The following is a 16,549-nucleotide window of genomic DNA, read 5'->3' as shown; positions in this document are numbered from 1 at the left end:
AAGGTCTGGGAGTTATGGAAAGTCTGAATCTCCCACCCTTCTCAGGTCTGTTCACCTGTGGAAAGTCTTTGTATCTGTTTACCTGTTTACTGTGGGGGCTGCATTCCCTGACTCCTTGTGCCCCTTACCTTCTCCATGTGCGCTGAGCCAGTGGGGCAATGGGAGGCAGCAGCATGGCCATAAGGCTTGGCTCTGGCTCCCAGGACCTGGGAGAGCCTAATGGGAGGTGTTCCCTCCCCCAGGGAGATGAGGTGATGTGGGAAAAGCCCAGCCCTTGCCCCCTGAAGGTTATTCTCCATCCTCAGCCCCCTCCAGTATGTGCCCCAGCATGTCCCCCACACTGCCCCCTCCCTGGTGCCTGCAACAGAAATGGATTTGCCTGAACACTTAGAGCCAGCTCTCAGATTTTCAGAGCTACTGAGAAACCATTTCTTGCTGAATAGTCTTGCTTATGAAAATAAAACCATTAGCTGAATCCCCAAGAGCTGAGAGACACACGCACCATTTGAAGTCCACTGGTTTGTGTGCGATGTGCTCTGCACCTCCACAGAATGTGACTGAGCTCATTTCTGGACCCAGAAGCTCAAGGGAGTATTTTCTATGGCATCATATTCTTACAACAGCTACATGCACGCCCATCCTGGTCTTAGCTAATTCTCTTTCGTTCTGCTGGTGAAAATGATTGCTAAAACACAGTTAAAAAACCCCTCTAAACAGACGAATGGAAGAAAAAGTTACCCATGATATCAGCAAAACAGATACTAATAGACAGATATCAAAGGGATACTGCCTTCAGCTATACACTTGAAATACTCCTGACGTCAGCCTGGGGCACAATTTAGCCTCCTATGCTTTGCATTTAGGAAGCTGAAGTACATTATATATAATTGGTTCCACCTACATAGAATTTGTTGAGGATAAAAGCAACAAGATTGCAGGTTCTCACCATGTCTGTAGGCACAAGACATATTCCTGACACCCCAGCAGCCATCCTGTGCCCACGGGGGAGTACAGGCAGGAGCTGCCACAACTCCCAGCCACCACCTCCTGCTCCTTCCCCACTTGAACTGCAGACAGGGACAGATTTTGGTGTGTGCACAAGAGGGACCATAGCCCCATACCCACATACCACATACAGCAGATGGCAAGGGCAACATAATGTTTTACAACAATCTGTAGTGACAGGACAAGAGAAATTGGTTTTAAACTGAAAGAGGTTTAGATTAGATATTAAGGAGAAATTCTGTACAATGAGGGTGGTGAAGCACTGGTTCAGGTTGCGCAGGGAAGCTGTGGATGCCCCATTCCTGGAAGTGTTCACGGCCAGGCTGGATATGGCTTTGATCAACTTGGTTTAGTGGGAGGTGTAGCCTGTCCTGGACTAAGTGATCCTATCTACTTTCACTTGCATTTTCAGCCCAGGAGCTGAGTGGGTGCTATCCTGAACACTACAGATTGCAAAAGAAGACAGTGATACTGCTGCAAAGTGCTTTTTTCATAGCTGTCCCAGAGCTGACAGCACTGACATGCTGACTCAGCTGGGTGGCAGAAAGCATCTGCAGTGGACACAAGACCATGAGAGAAGCAAGCCCAGGCATCTGAGCACTTGGATCCCAGGCTCCTGTGGGACCTCAGCTGGCAGCATTAGCCACTGAAATAATATGTTGAAGCCGCTTTCTGTGTGTGACTGCTGATTGCTTGATTGATCTAATCAGAAAACTGGTTAATTGAAATAAATAGTAGTGCTATTGTATTTGTAGCTGGACTAATGCAATCCCAACAGGCAGATCAGGACCCCACAGGAGCTGGTAGGAGGAAAGACCCTGAGATGAGCTCAGTTGTTTGGAGCATGAAGCCAAGATTGCAAGTTTGATCCCTGTATGGGACATGCACTTTACATTTGAACCCAATGCTCCTCATGGGTGCCTTCTAACTCAGAATATTCTGAAATAATCTGTGATTCTGTGAAGGGAGGCAGACAGGAGCATGTTGCTAGTCAGGTGGACAGGAGTAGCACAGCTGCTTGGAAAGAGTCTTTCAGCAAAAGGTTTTGTCTGTCCATGAACTGTGTCTGGCTTGGCAGAGCCCCCACCCTCCTAGATCAGGGCATGGATGTTTTTGCACCCCTCTGGCACCCTGTAAAATCTCCAACCCTGATCCAGCAGCAAATTTGTGTAGCAAGAATTATTGTCCTATTCTTGCTGTTGCTGTCTGTACCGTCCTCGTGGGCAACATGAACAGGTTTCACAAAACCCTTCATGTTTATCTCTTGACTTTGAAGAAGCAAACACTCAGTTCTCTGAGTCAGTCCCACTGAAGTCATTCCCCTGGAGAGGCAGGAGGTAATGAAGGGCTCTGTAGAGAGGTGACATAAAGACTTCCTGTCTTCTGCTGCTCTGCTGCTCCTCTGGATGTAGAAGGATATTCCACCTGTGTGGTCTCGTTTTAATGCACCTTTTCTCTCCTCTTGGCAGTTGCAGTTTTTTCCCAAGAAGAGCCTCTCCAAGCTCCCTACAGCCTTTCTTGGAGAAACACAAATGAGGTGATTAAGGGAATCCAGCGAGTACATGGGTTGAGCAGACAGGCCCTAGTGCTCACATGCTGTTTCTCCAAGTTATTCTGCAATCCCCACCAGAAATAACCCCAAATGCCCATGACTGCCTCTCACAGCACCCACACCAGCAGAACAAGCTGCCCCTTCCCTTCCCACTCCCCTTCCAAAGCACATGGATGAGCACTCCTACACCCTTTATGCTGTTTAGCATGGCACGGCAAGAAGAGGAGGAGAACAAAGGGCAGCCCTGAACTGGATGAACCTTTGCTCTGTAGGGATCTCACATCAAACTGATCCCAGGCTCTTGCAGGCCTGCAGGGAAAAGGCAGTGTGTGCAATGTACTGGCACTCTTCACAAATCCCAGGAGCTCCAGGACTCCGGGAGGCAGCAGGTGGCACAGCTAGGTTGGGCCTTTGGAAATCAGATCTTTTACCATTAGACTGTACCTAAAAGGAAGTTGGTCTATATCTGAGGACAGCAGGCAGAGGAGGGACAGACAAAATTACATTCCTGCTCAACCTGACCTACTAAATCAAACAAAATTACATTTGTGCTCAACCTGACCTACTAAATCAAACAGCCCAGTGTGAGTGTTGTAATGTAACATTTTTGCTTCCTATGGACTTGGATTTCAAAAAAAAAAAAAGAGCACATTTTGGAAACCCTCCTGTAGGTCTTACTGAATCCTTTACTTGTCTTAAAATAAATGTGCTGTTTTAGGACCCAGGCAGGGTCTGGCTGTGTCTTTGGGGAAATTCTGGTTGACCTCCCAGAAGGGCATGTTAGCACTGCCCTGTCTGCTGGGGACATGAACGTCCTTGTCCAGATGAGAGCTTGGCCACTGCGTCCTGGGCAGCTGAGGCTCTGCAGAACCACAGGGGAGATGCCAAGCAGATCCACCCATGGCTGTCCCCAGCTGCCCAGCACTGAGTTCCTCAGGGCTTCTGTGGCTGCAGGCAGCACCTCCTGCCCTCCCGCAGGGGCTCACTGCTGCACCGCCAGGTCTCTCATTCTTTAATTACATCTCTCATGTTATATACCTGAAATAAGAATGTTTCATGTGAGGTGAGAATAATTCACCGAAAGGCCTGCTAAGTGACTGAGGCACTTGCAATGCAGACTTCCAGCATCTCTCCCTTTCTATCTCTCACCCCCACTGGAATAAAATACACTGCATTGTAGGATAGACAGAACAGGGACACAACTCTAAAAACCAGAGTCTTGCCATCTGAGAGAGAGCTGCATTGAGCAAGTCAGTGGGAAATGCTACAGAGAGCAAGGGACTTGGAGATAGAGGCCCGCTTCATATCCAAACCCAGGGACTTTTCCTCTCATTCCAGATCAAGGTGATCTCTGTTCAAGTTTCAGTATCACTGTTAGGACTGCTTGCAAGCAGGTTTTAGCATTTTCAGAGCAATCTGATTCTCAGAGAGGTCCTAAGTAATGTGGGAAAACACGGCTGGCAGCTGCTGTGCTGCCTATACAACACTCACCTCTCATTGCAGCTACATGTACACCCACTGCTCATCACAGCCCAGAGTCCTCTTCCCACTCTCTTTCTAGTATTACAGCCTTGAACAATAGAATCATCTTCAGGATCTATCAAATCTATCAATCTGAAAAACATCCATTAATTATCCAAGAGACTGGCTAGCCACATGGACCTGAGCCATCATGATGCCAGTGTGCCTCTCTGCTAGGGACCCTCTCACCTTGCTGCCTGGAGATTTGCTAGAAGCACTTGCCAGAAGAACAGGTTATAATTTCCAGAGTTAAAGAAGACTGGGATGGACTGTTTTGCTAACAGCAAGCAGCATCCTCAGCTGCTTGGGGAGAGGGGAAGAGCCCCAGTCCCCACTCTCTGCTTGCCAGGTGCCCCTCCTTGCTGCTGACAACGGGGGGCTGACAGACCACTTGGCTTTCCCTTGCCTTGTCAGACACATGGCAGGGGCTGACACCAGCACTGTCCCCAAGATGGCTGGAGCAGACCATGCAGGAGAGATCCTCAGAAATGGAGAGTGAGGATTTGTGACTGAAACCACAAGTCACTGCCTAGTCCAGACAAGCAAACTGTGGGTGAATAATTCTTATTAAGTGGAAGGATATTCACAACACAACCACAAAACCTTTTCCATGGGTGTATCATCAGCTCTAAAAATAAGCTGCTGCCTACTCAAGTTCTTTCTTGCCTTTGATGACAGCTGAAATATTTGCGGGACTTCAATACCTGTGTCTAGCCTCCAAGCAGCAAGGGCTATTTAAGGGTTTAGAGGAGCGCCTACAGAATTGCCAAGGCTGCCGAGCTCGGCGGATTCGGCTGAGCCGGCTCTGGCTCTGCGCAGCTGGAGCAGGGCAGCACAGCCCCAGCGCTGCCCCAGGGTGGGCGGCTGCTCCCTGCCGAGGTATCTTATTCAAATTTCAAGGACATTGTCCACAGCAGAGGGCTTGGGCGCCAAGCCAGTGGCAAATTCCTGGGGTATTTGCTTATACCAAAAATATGCCCTAGTTTAGGATGTTTCTTAACAGAGTTGCGTGCCAGGTAGGCACTGCAAAGCACATTGACCAGAACTAAGGCACTGATACTGGGTTAATACTTTCCTATCACCCCTGGAATTAAAACATCCTGCCATTACTTAACCCCTGGCCAGCCTCCTTGTGACAAGCTTTGAGGGCCCCTAAAGGAAACTTCAAATGTAGTGAAGGACTATAAATAGTTATGAAAAATGAGCCCCAATATGTGTTTTGACAGAGATATTGGAAGAAGAATAATTTTTAAAATATAAAATACAAACTAAGATGGAAAAAAAAAAGAGATTCAGCCTAGAAAAATACATAGTCCCCTTGGTACAGCAGCGGTGCTGTTATAAAAACCTGAACTCTGTGAGAAGCTTGGGAGGGTTGTGGTGTGCAGGAGACATCACTGGGATATGGGCAAAGTCACTGACACTTGGCAGGGAGCTTTTTTTTTTTCCTCTTCAGTTCTCAGAGATTGTTTCCACTCCTTCAGAGTGAAAATACCTCAAGAAAACCTGTTATGAAAAGTTTAAAAGAGGCAATTAGTGGAAATAATTATTTGGGTCTTCTCCTTTATCCATCCAAACCCACACATGAACCTCGGAGAAACCTGATGACCTTTGAGACTCCTGAGTCTGGCATGGGTTTGGTTCAGAGTTTACTGGAGAAGGAGCACAGGGGGAAGGCTGTGGGTAAGGCACAAAACTGGGGGAAAGCTTTTTCACAGGATGGTTTCTCAGATGAGGAAATCTGCCTTGCAGCGAGGAGTCTCCAGGTGTGGAGGATGAGGAGAAGATCCTGTGGAGCCCACTGGGGCAGCAGCTGGAACCCCAGCACGTCTCTGGAGGCTGAGAGCATAAACCCACTCCTCTCTGAAGCTGAAGTGACCCATCTGCTTGTCTCATCAGACTCCTGGGCTCAGCACCTCCTGCCAGCTGTATGCCACTGCTGGATTTTATTATTACTTCTTTGATAAATGTCAGGTGAAGAAGTAAACAACTTCACCTCTAGTTTCCCAGCCTTCAAAGCTCTGGGAAATGTCCTTCTGCCCCAGGGCACTGCTGGCAGCAGAAGTGACAAGGGGAGAGGGTCCTGAGCCCCTGGCAGTGCACAAGGGAACTACAGACAAGGAGAATAAACAGCCACATTCCCTTGGGTGTCCCAGCTAATCCATTCTGTTACTAGAAACATGAATGCCAACTATCAGGGTTTTCATCCTAAATTCCATTTCCCTAAATGGAAGGGAAGATAAGCGTGTGATCTAGTGTGATTAGTGTGATCTAAAGTAAAGCAGTCACTTTCCCTTCCTGCAAGATCTCAGCAATTCATACAGCCTGCAGCCTTTGCAACATGGCCATGCCCCTGAGATGGAAGACAAGAATGGGGAGCAGAATGAAGCCCTAGGATTCCAAAGGGAAATGTTTAGCTATCCTGGTACACCATTTAAACACAAGTCTATGGGGCTGGACAGGATTCATCCAAGGGTACCAAGTGACCTGGCTCAAGTGTTCATCAAGCCACTTTCCATCAGGGGATAGGCTTAAATTAAATATTAGGAAGAAATTCTTTACTGTGAGAGTGGTGAGGCACAGGAAGAGGTTGCTCCAGAGAAGTTGTGGATGCTCTATCCCCAGAAGTGTTCAAGACCAGGCTGGATGAAGCTTGGAGGAATCTGGTGTAGTGGAAGTGTCCCTACCCATGGTGGGGAGGTTAAAACTAGACGATGTTTATGGTGCCTTCCAACCCAATCCATTCTACAGTTCTGTGATTTACCAGCAGTCCTAGGTCAGTGGGGATGTTCCAGTTGACTGGAGGTCAGCAAATGTGATGCCCATCTATAAGAAGGGCTGGAAGAAGGATTCAGGGAGCTACAGGCCTGTCTGCCTGACCTTTGGGGCCAGAAAAGGTCACGGAGCAGGTCGAGTGACATCACCCAGCACGTGCAGGACAGTGATGGAACCACGCCCAGACAGTATGGGTGTGCAAAAGGCAGGTTGTGCTCAACCAACCTGATCCTTTTCTGTGGCAAGAGAACAAGCTTAGCAGATGAGGGAGAGGCTGTGGATGCTGTCTGGACTTTAATAAGGCATTTGACACTGTTTCGCACAGCATTCTCCTGGAGAAGCTGGAATGATCACGACTTGGATGTGTGCACAAAAGGCTGTTCAAGATAGGATCAATGTCGCTGCAGACCCCCAGCTGTGTAATAATTAGCATTGACTCTGTGATTGCAGAAGGCTGATCAATTGCTTTATTATATCTTCCTACACTATATTATACTATACTTATTAAGAAACTCAGTAGCCCTTACAGCCAGTCTGATACAGCTTTGACCTAATTGGTCAATCCATCCAAGCACCATCCAGTGTCCAATTAAGAAATCACCCTTTGGTAAACAAATCTCCACGACACATTCCACATGCACACAACAGCAGGTGCAACAAGTGGAGATAAGACTTGTTTCTCATTCTTTCTCTGATCTCACAGCCTTCCCTGGGAAAATGCCTGGGAAAGTCTGTGCCTGCTCTCTGTGGCCAGAGAGCTGCTGCCACAGACCAATGTCCAACATCTTCATTCCACCTACAAATTAGAAAGTGCAGTTTGCTTGTCTCTGCTTGAATTAATACAAGGTAATTAGCACATCCCTTCAGTAACACTGCACAGGCACCAGCTGGAGGGATAAATTACAGCTCGGGAGCTGATTTCCCAAACAAGCCATGGCAGGCACACGGCTCAGGCTGGGGCTGGATTCTAGCCAAGCAAGGAAGCGGCACTACTGCTATTGGCTGTGGGGAAATAACAAGTGCAATTTTTTTTAATTGTTTATAAAAAAGATAGCAATATATTTTTGTGTTTCAGTAATTGGAATGAGCCCTCTTGACTTTGCCAGAGACTGTTGGATGTGTAACAGCTTAAAGCAAATCAGTTTTGCCATAACTTTGTGATTATAACTGAATGTCACTTTAGTTATTCATCAGGGGGGACTGGAAGGGGAAGATTTTGACTTATCACTGGAGATAGAGGTGCTGACAACTGTGCTCAAGTTTTTAGTGCCTAATTAGCAGCATGCTGGAGCTGCACCTCCTCTCATTACTCCTGATTACAGCCTCAGTACATTTTGTAAAAAATAGTGCGATGTTTATAAAACACCTCCCCTAGAGTTTGTGACTGAGGGCTTATGTGTTGCTGCCAAGCTGTTCACTCCCCTAGGGGCACGAGAGCTCATATACTGACAAGGAAAAGGGAAAGGGATGCTGGGGAGACATACCCCTCCAAAGGTTTGGTGTAGCTGTGCTGGGGGAGCCACTGGAGCAGCAGCTGGAGAAGAAGCTGCCAGCAAAGGCAGGAGCAGCAGCATCCTCTCAGCAAGTGGCTGGAAAAACTCCATTTCTCTTCATCAAAAAACAGTGTGTGTCCAAAACCAGACTGTTGTTTGGATGGATGGTTAACAACTTACTTCATCACTTCTCAGGGGTCTGTCCTGCAGCCACTCATTACTTGTGGACAGAAAACCAGAAATTCTCAGGGCTGCCATGTGTTCTTGGCTAGGCAGAAATCATCCCTGCAAGCTTGGTTTGTCATTGCAGTGAGGAATTCTGGACTTGCTGTTAAATCCAGGAGCAGGAAGACAGCTGAGGGCAAGGAAAGCTGTTGTAACACAGTTTTAGCTCAGCGTTTCCTTCTTGCCTTACCTGGCAGCTTCTGGGTTTTAAGGTGACAGGTGAGCTGCTCTGTCCTGAGGCTGGGAGTCACAGCAGGGCAGCTGGAGAACCGCACCCCACTGCTGCCTCCCCAGGAACCCCCTCCACCACCACAGCTTAACCACAGCATCAGGAAAGCCCAATGTGTCTGCTGTGCAGCACAGGAAATTAAAATCGCAATGCATTACAAGCAGCTGAGAATGAGGAATCCTATGGCAAACAGTAATTGATGCCTCCTGTCACAGATAATTATTGCTGTGGTTTACCTTCTCCAGCATGTAGGGTCCCAGCCCCACTGGACTTAGGCTGTGTAAACTGGTGGAAATAGCCTGACCCCCCTACAAAATTTCAGGATAACACAATAACTCACTGGGAGATATAAATGGATACGAGCAGTGAAAATTTAAAATTAGAAAATGAGAAAATATAGTATATTATTAGCAGCACAGTACCTCAGATAATTTACAGGTGTTGCAAGGATAATTTTTCTTAAGAAGATCATCAAGTGAAGTAATCTTTCCAATGCTTTTAGTTTACAAATTGCTTAAGCAGATATTAAGATAATTACAAATAATTATCTTAATAATATAGTATATAGATTTTAAGATATTTACAAATATCATTATATAATATTTATAAATTCTATAATATTAAGATATTTACAAATATCTTAAGCAGACCCCTCATGTTACTCATAAGTAGAGATGAAGGTATTATGACTTTGCTAGGAAAATGAGGCTGACATGGCTGCCCAAGTCAAAGTGCAGATGGAGATGAGGAGCAAACCTCTGACAGGTAGGAGGAGATCTCAGAACTGAAGTGGGTAGCTTTGTATGGTACAACAAAAGCACTACACAGGAGTTTCCAGGCTGAAAACAGTGTAAATGGAAATGTCCCCTCTGGCAAGCAGCATTGCCCAGTCTCTGGTGAAGGTTCATGGGGTCTGCAGTGCTGGGATGACCCCAAGATTGTAAAAGTCCTTGTTTCCTTGCCCATGCAGCCAAAGAAGGAGTCTGAACACGTAGGATCAGCTTCTCAAGGTTGTTTATTCTTCCTTATCTATAACATTTTTTCTCTGACCTGCCAAGCTCCGTCTAGCAAGGAGGCCGTGGCATTCTGCATGTCACTATTCAAAACTACATGTACTATGTTTACATAATGTGCCAATGCCTATCACCTATGTTAGACAGTGTGTCTCTACCTTAAACCAATAGAAAAGTGCCACCATCACACCAAGATATGGAGGACAAAGAAGAAGGAGAAGAAGGCTAGGACACACCCAAATTCTTCCATCTTGTATGCCCTGAACCACATTCTAAAAAAAAAAACAAAATTTTACTTTTTTGTCCTGTGTTAACTCAATTATCACATTACTTAAACCCTTGTGGCTTTTAATTCCTCATACAAAGTTGGCAGTTTTTTCCACGGGCTAAAATCAAAGCCACAAATGTTTTTGACTTTGTGCAAAGGTCTCTGAGTCCCCTGTCAGGATCTCGAGACAGCCAGGGCAGCCAGAGGGATGTCCTGGACTCTGACAAAGGTTAACCCCATGTTACATAGACTACCTGGAGCCTTTGAGTTTGTAGCTCTCAAAAGGCAGAATTCATGAGTCACAAATTAAATGTTGAGGTTGGGGGTCAGCTTTGAATCTGCAGCAGAAACATCCTGCTGCTGAGCCCACGCAGGGAGAGGCCAGGAACTTCCAGTCTGATTGCAAAGGAGCCAAATCTCAGATCTACCCCAGAGGAGAGGGAAGAGAGTGGGAAGAAAGTAAGAAGAGAGCAGGACTGGATGAGCTAGGCTGGGAGCTGAGGCTGAGGAAGACAGAGGGAGGAACAGAGAGCAGAACCATGTGTGTGCTGACATCTGCCCTGAGAGGAAGAGTTCAGAGGTGGGGAGCAGGTCCTATGGAACATGAGACACACAAACAAAGAAACTTGAAGAGTCAGGGAGAGTGAGGTGAGGGCAAACACAGGGAAGAAGAGATTAGTCATGTCAGGGGGAGGAAATCATATACATGGTCACATGAAAATTCTGAAGGCAGACGAGCAGAAGGGTACTGAGCTGCAACAAGTAGCCTGGTAAGAAAGCCAGCGAGAGGCACCTTAAATGAGGAGATATTTTACCACTTAGAGGTGTCCCCCAGGAGCAGCAGGATGAAATTTACAGCTCTGTGATACACAAGGTGTCACATTAAATAATAATAGGTTATTGTAAATGTAGGCGAACACGGTGGGAAGAAATTATGATGTCTGACTCCAGTTCAGAAGCCTGAATGATTTCTTTATTATAACTATGCTATAATACATTAATGTACTATATAAAGAAGATACTAAAACTACATACCTACTTTTCCTAACTACTATATCTAATTCCCTTACAACTCGTGACCCTCTGTCGAGAGTCCAGACACAGGTGGATTGGATTGGCCATCAAGCTCAAACAATCCTCACTAGAATCCAATCAAACAATCACCCCAGGTAAACAATTCTCCAAACACATTCCATATGAGAAAAACAGGAGTAGAAATAGAAAATTGTTTTCTCTTTCTTTCCTCTGTGCTCCTCTATAAAAAATCCTGAAAGAAAGAAGAATGTGCCTACAACAATAGGTCTTTGATTCTAAAACACAGAAGATGAAAGCCAGGCTATTCTCTGTGATACACAGTGGGAGGATGATTGATCATCATCATAAATTGAAGAGGGAGAAGTTCAGACTTGAAAGAATAAACTTTCACAGTAAGCACAGTCAAGCAGTGACAGAGAAGCTGTACCATCTCTGTCTTGGGCATTTTCAAGACCAAAATGGACAAAGCCCTGAACAACCTGTCATGACCAGAGATGCTGTTTGAACACAGAATTGGGAAGGGAATAGCTCCTGCTCTTTCACTAACCAATTTTAATTCATCACAGTGAAAAGCAAACAAGAGGATGGCATTGAAAGGTAATTCCAAAAACTTGCCATGTACAGACATGAAAAAAGAGGTTCAAGTGGGAAACAATCTCCTCCAGCCTGGGGAGTCAGAAGATCATTCCAAAGTCACCTATTTTCTTCAGAAGTCTCTATGAAACTCCCTTGCTATCTCATGTTTTTTTTTGATAACACAGTCTTCAGAAGCTAACCATCCTTTTTCTCACTCTATTAACTCAAATGACAGTTTTCTGTACATATCTGAAGTTTTTGGTTCTTCTAGAAACTGATAAGTTATCAGCACAATAACCTCTGCTTCTCCCTGTTGTCTTTCAGTGAAATTCAGAAAGTTACACAGCCAAGCATGCAAAGGGAGCAAAGGAAGGAAGGCAGTCTCAATGCAGCCTCTCAGTGCATGCATGTTATCAGGCTTACCAAATCTTTTGGCTGAAGCCACTGTATCTTGTGGAGAATGTAACAGCAGACTGTAGAAACTTATTCTGTCTGAAACCCTCATAACTACCCTGTAGTGCTCCTGAAATCTGGACTCCCCATAAACCCATCCAATGAGCTGGCAGGCAAGTGAATGGATTGCTGTCTTCACTCTGCAGCTGTTTCACCAAATCCTGGTGAATTACATTCCCACAAAATCAGTTTTCACAAATCATCCATTTCTAGCAAAATTTTCTTTGCTGGATAATTCCTACCACTTTACAGCTCTGCAGACACAAGTGCACAAATACAACCAGCGTGGACCCTCTTCAGAAAAGGCCATATCCCATTAGTGGATTTTACCCTGGCCCTTGGTGGTTTGGTGATCTCCAATCCAACAAGACTCAGGGGGAGATGGATGGGCTCTGAGGAAGTTAAGATACATTCCATTGGTGCTCTGAAGACCAGGAATAGCACAGTGGATCTGAGCCAGCGTCCTACTGGAAGGTAACACAGGGCTCAGGATGCTTGGGTGTTGTGTTTGCTGTGACAAGTGCCACTTGGTAGGTGGCCCACTGCATTCTCAACAAGCTGGAATTCCTTCTATGTTCCCTTCTGCAGTCCCATTGTTCACCCAAGCAAAATGCTGGATTTTATTTTGATGTGGAAAGAGAAACATGTTTCAACAGAACCAGATTCCCTTTTCTCAGAAAGCTGCTCTTGCAGCCCTGCTTTAAAAGCATGTATTACTGACATGAACACAATTGCTTTTCCTCACAACAGCACTCTAAAGCAAAAAATCCCTAATACACCATTAGTCATTGGCAAAATTCCTGATGCCATTGAGTGTTTAATACATACACAAGGCACTGCCTTGGCAGGACTGGTTTAATGTGTATGAATTCTGTAGCAGAGTGTAATGTTTGTCCTTCCACAGAACAGCCAGAGCCAGTCCTGGAGCCCAGGTCCCAGGGTATCCTGGTGGGACCACTGCTCTTCTCACTCACAACAACCTTTCAGTCTGCCTTGCTCTTCAGCAATATGGGGCAACACTAATGGCTGCTTCTATTATCCACAGTGGCCACTATTCCTCATGGTTTATCAGTCCTAATCCAGCAACAGGAACATCAGATTTAGGTTTTAATCTCAGGGCACAGTGCAGGCATAGGGGTAGGCACATGTATGCATCCAGCAACCAAAGAATGGCTTACAAAACAAAAAATCCAAACCATTCAGTCAGCTGGCCATTCTGTAGCTTGGAATTACACTTTATTAGTCAACATCATCATCATCAATGTTTATTCCAGTATTTTATGAAAGCTGTACAAACAGTTTCACAGAATGCCATGTATATATTAAATAACTTTGTCATTTAGTTTGTAACATATTCTAGGAGGGGGCTGTTCTTCTCAAATAGCTGTATGATTGAAACAGATAAAAATCAGGTCAACAGTATAAGAAAACAGACTAAGCACAAATTTCCAAGGCTTATTAATTGAGTACTGAAGATTTAAAATTCTATATGGGATAAGTCAGCTATTACTGACATGTTAATGAAATAATTATAACTATGTTTGCCTGCATACTTCACTCAGTTTTAGGCTGAAACTTACTCACTTGAATTTATAAAAGCATCCGAATTTACTGCAAAAGTTTTCTCCAAGCCCCAAATGGTATCTGAACAAGAAAAAATAGTTCAATTAACTGAGCAAAGTTATGAGCAAAGACTGCTTCCAAAAGCCTCTTTAAAACTGAACAGCTTTTTCACACATAACATGTGAAAGCTTCACTATTCATATTAGTGTTTTTGTATGAATACTATTAAGCATCCATAAACACAAGCCTCACACAGGTTTGCTCACACAGTTTTAAATATGCCACACTTAGGACACCCCTAATGTTTTGACCACTGCTATTTCTACCTCCAGTAATTTTAAGAAAACAAGGACTTTTTAATGCAAAAATTGTTTTTCATCACCAGGCACAAAATAGATTCTTTACCTTATGTAAAACTATGGAACATTTCTATCATTAAATCAGGCCAAAATTGCCAACTCCATTTAAAAAATAAAGCTTCCAACTCTGTATTAGGCATCCACATTGTACTGACCTTTCCAAAGACACTGGACTTATGTAGCTCCTTTTCATTTCAGCGGACTTTTACTATTGACACTGAAAAAATGTTCAGAAGACAAGCAGGATTTTAAATAATATTGAAACTATTAGTTTCAGGCACTTACAATTCAGCAGTTTTTAAATATGTAGCCTGATTTCCCATACAAAAGTAGGAGTCTGAAAACATCCACATTTAGATACCACACTTTAAGCATTTTGCACATCTACATTCAGCCTACATTTGCATGAATGTCAAAATGGTTTTTTTTTAATTCCTCCTCACACTTTAGGAGAAACATTCAAGAACTGACAGATTTGTGGAAAAATCCCCTCAAGTTGGCCATTAGCAAGAAGTCAATGATTTACATATAATTATCTAGACATCCACAACAGCAATCAGACAAATAAATGGAACGCTAATGTGACAGCTGAATTCTGATCTCCACATCTTCCTTAATACAATTTTAAAAAATAACAGCAACAATGGGAAACCAGCCTTGATACAAGGCAACTTAAAACCTTAATTCACCGAATTTAATAATCTGTAAGGATTCCAGTAAATCGTTAATCACAAAACATCAAAATTATTTTTAATGAAAAACACCTCAAAGACCTTGCGTGCAGAATAGGAAAAATACTTCATTGCTTTTCATTTCACCAGAAAAAGTAAGATCTGCACAGAATCAGCATATCAGATAATGCTCAGAGAGAAGTGTTGCTTTTTGAGGGTCCATATATTCTTAGGGAGCACTTGAAAGGTTTGCTCTCTCAGATATTCAAGGCCACAAACTTTCATCACTCCTTGCTTCCACATGAATCATGCATTTATTTTACATTATCTGTTTTCCTCATCAACAAAAATATTTAAAATAAATAACTCCTATTAAATTTAATGATAACTGGATTTTTGTAACCTTCCTGCATGCTGAGCCCTACAATCTTACCCAAACCTTGAGGGAACCAAACAAAAAAAAACACAGTTCTGCTCTTTGTACTTAGATAATAAACAGGCACAGACCATCAGGAAATGTTTTCTATGCATGCCCAGCCAGGAATGGAAATTGGGAGTCAGATCATGGTTCAATGAGGTAATTGCCATGAGCAGATGCTAAAATGCCCTCAGTTAAAACCACCAAACTGAGCAAGTTAGAACAAGATGTCTCAACTATGAAAACCACTGAGCATATGCTAAGCCCTTGAAGCTGCTACGCCTGTTGCACACAAGAGGAAGAGCAGGCAACACATTTAGGCACCTTTCTACCCAGGCTTAGCACTAATTTTGCAAGGAGTGTTTTTTAAGATGGAATTTTCATTGCACTTCACATAGGTGGCTGCAAAACTAGAACATAGAAGGACAAGTTCCAGGCAGACCAGACCTCCTGAGATGTGTGGCAGCTGTTTGAAGCACATTTTCTTGATGGAAAACACTGAAGTGGGACCAGATTACTCAGCATCCCCATATAAATCGGAGATTAATCATTTTGTGAGGGGGACACTTGGCAGCTGTGCTCTGATGTTCCTCCTTCTCAGCTTCCAGAATGGAAGCTGGCATTTGTGCACTTAGAGACAAACACTGCTGTGCTGTCACTATTATCCCAGCTATGTTCCTTATGGAAGTTTCCAGCTGAACACACAGCTGAGTCTCCTGACGTGTGCAGATGTACCTGACGTGCAGCAAAAGCAGCAGGAGATGCCAGTTTTTGGACACACAGACTCACAGTGCAGGCTAATAACTGCTGTAATACACACTGCCCAACCTGCCAGCCCGTCACTGTTTTTAGAAATTTCAAGGCTCTGGGGCTTTTTTCATTTCACTATAACCCTTATTAACAAGCTTTTGGTATGCTATTATTGATAAATTAACCAAATCTGTCCAAAAGCAGCATTTCACTGCTTCGTATTTTTCAAAAAATTATTTACTCACTGAAACACAAAATTATCATGCATTGTACTTTTTTTAAATGGCCAAGTTATTTTTCAATTTTTTTTTTTACCCCCACAAATATACATTACGTTGCACACAATCCAATAGTGAATAAAAACAAAAGACAGCTTAGGAATTATAGTAGTTTTTGTCTCTTTTCTCCTTTGGTGAATTATGAATAACTACATGCAAAATATGGGAAAAAAGAGGCTAATTGGTGTTGTGATATATATATATGGAACACACTTTTTGATCTCAACTTGTATCTCCCTTTAATACTCTCCAATACAGGAAAAGTTACCAGAATTAAAAACAAACAAACAACACCCCCCCCAAAAAAAAAACAAAACAAAAAAAACCACCACAAACCCCCCCCCAAAAAAAAAAACAAACACTAA

This window comes from Lonchura striata, chromosome 1 (assembly GCF_050655825.1).
Source record: "Lonchura striata isolate lonStrDom1 chromosome 1, ASM5065582v1, whole genome shotgun sequence".
NCBI classification, from domain to species: Eukaryota; Metazoa; Chordata; class Aves; order Passeriformes; family Estrildidae; genus Lonchura; species Lonchura striata.
The sequence above is the reverse complement of the archived record's forward strand: the minus strand, read 5'-3'. Positions refer to the sequence as shown.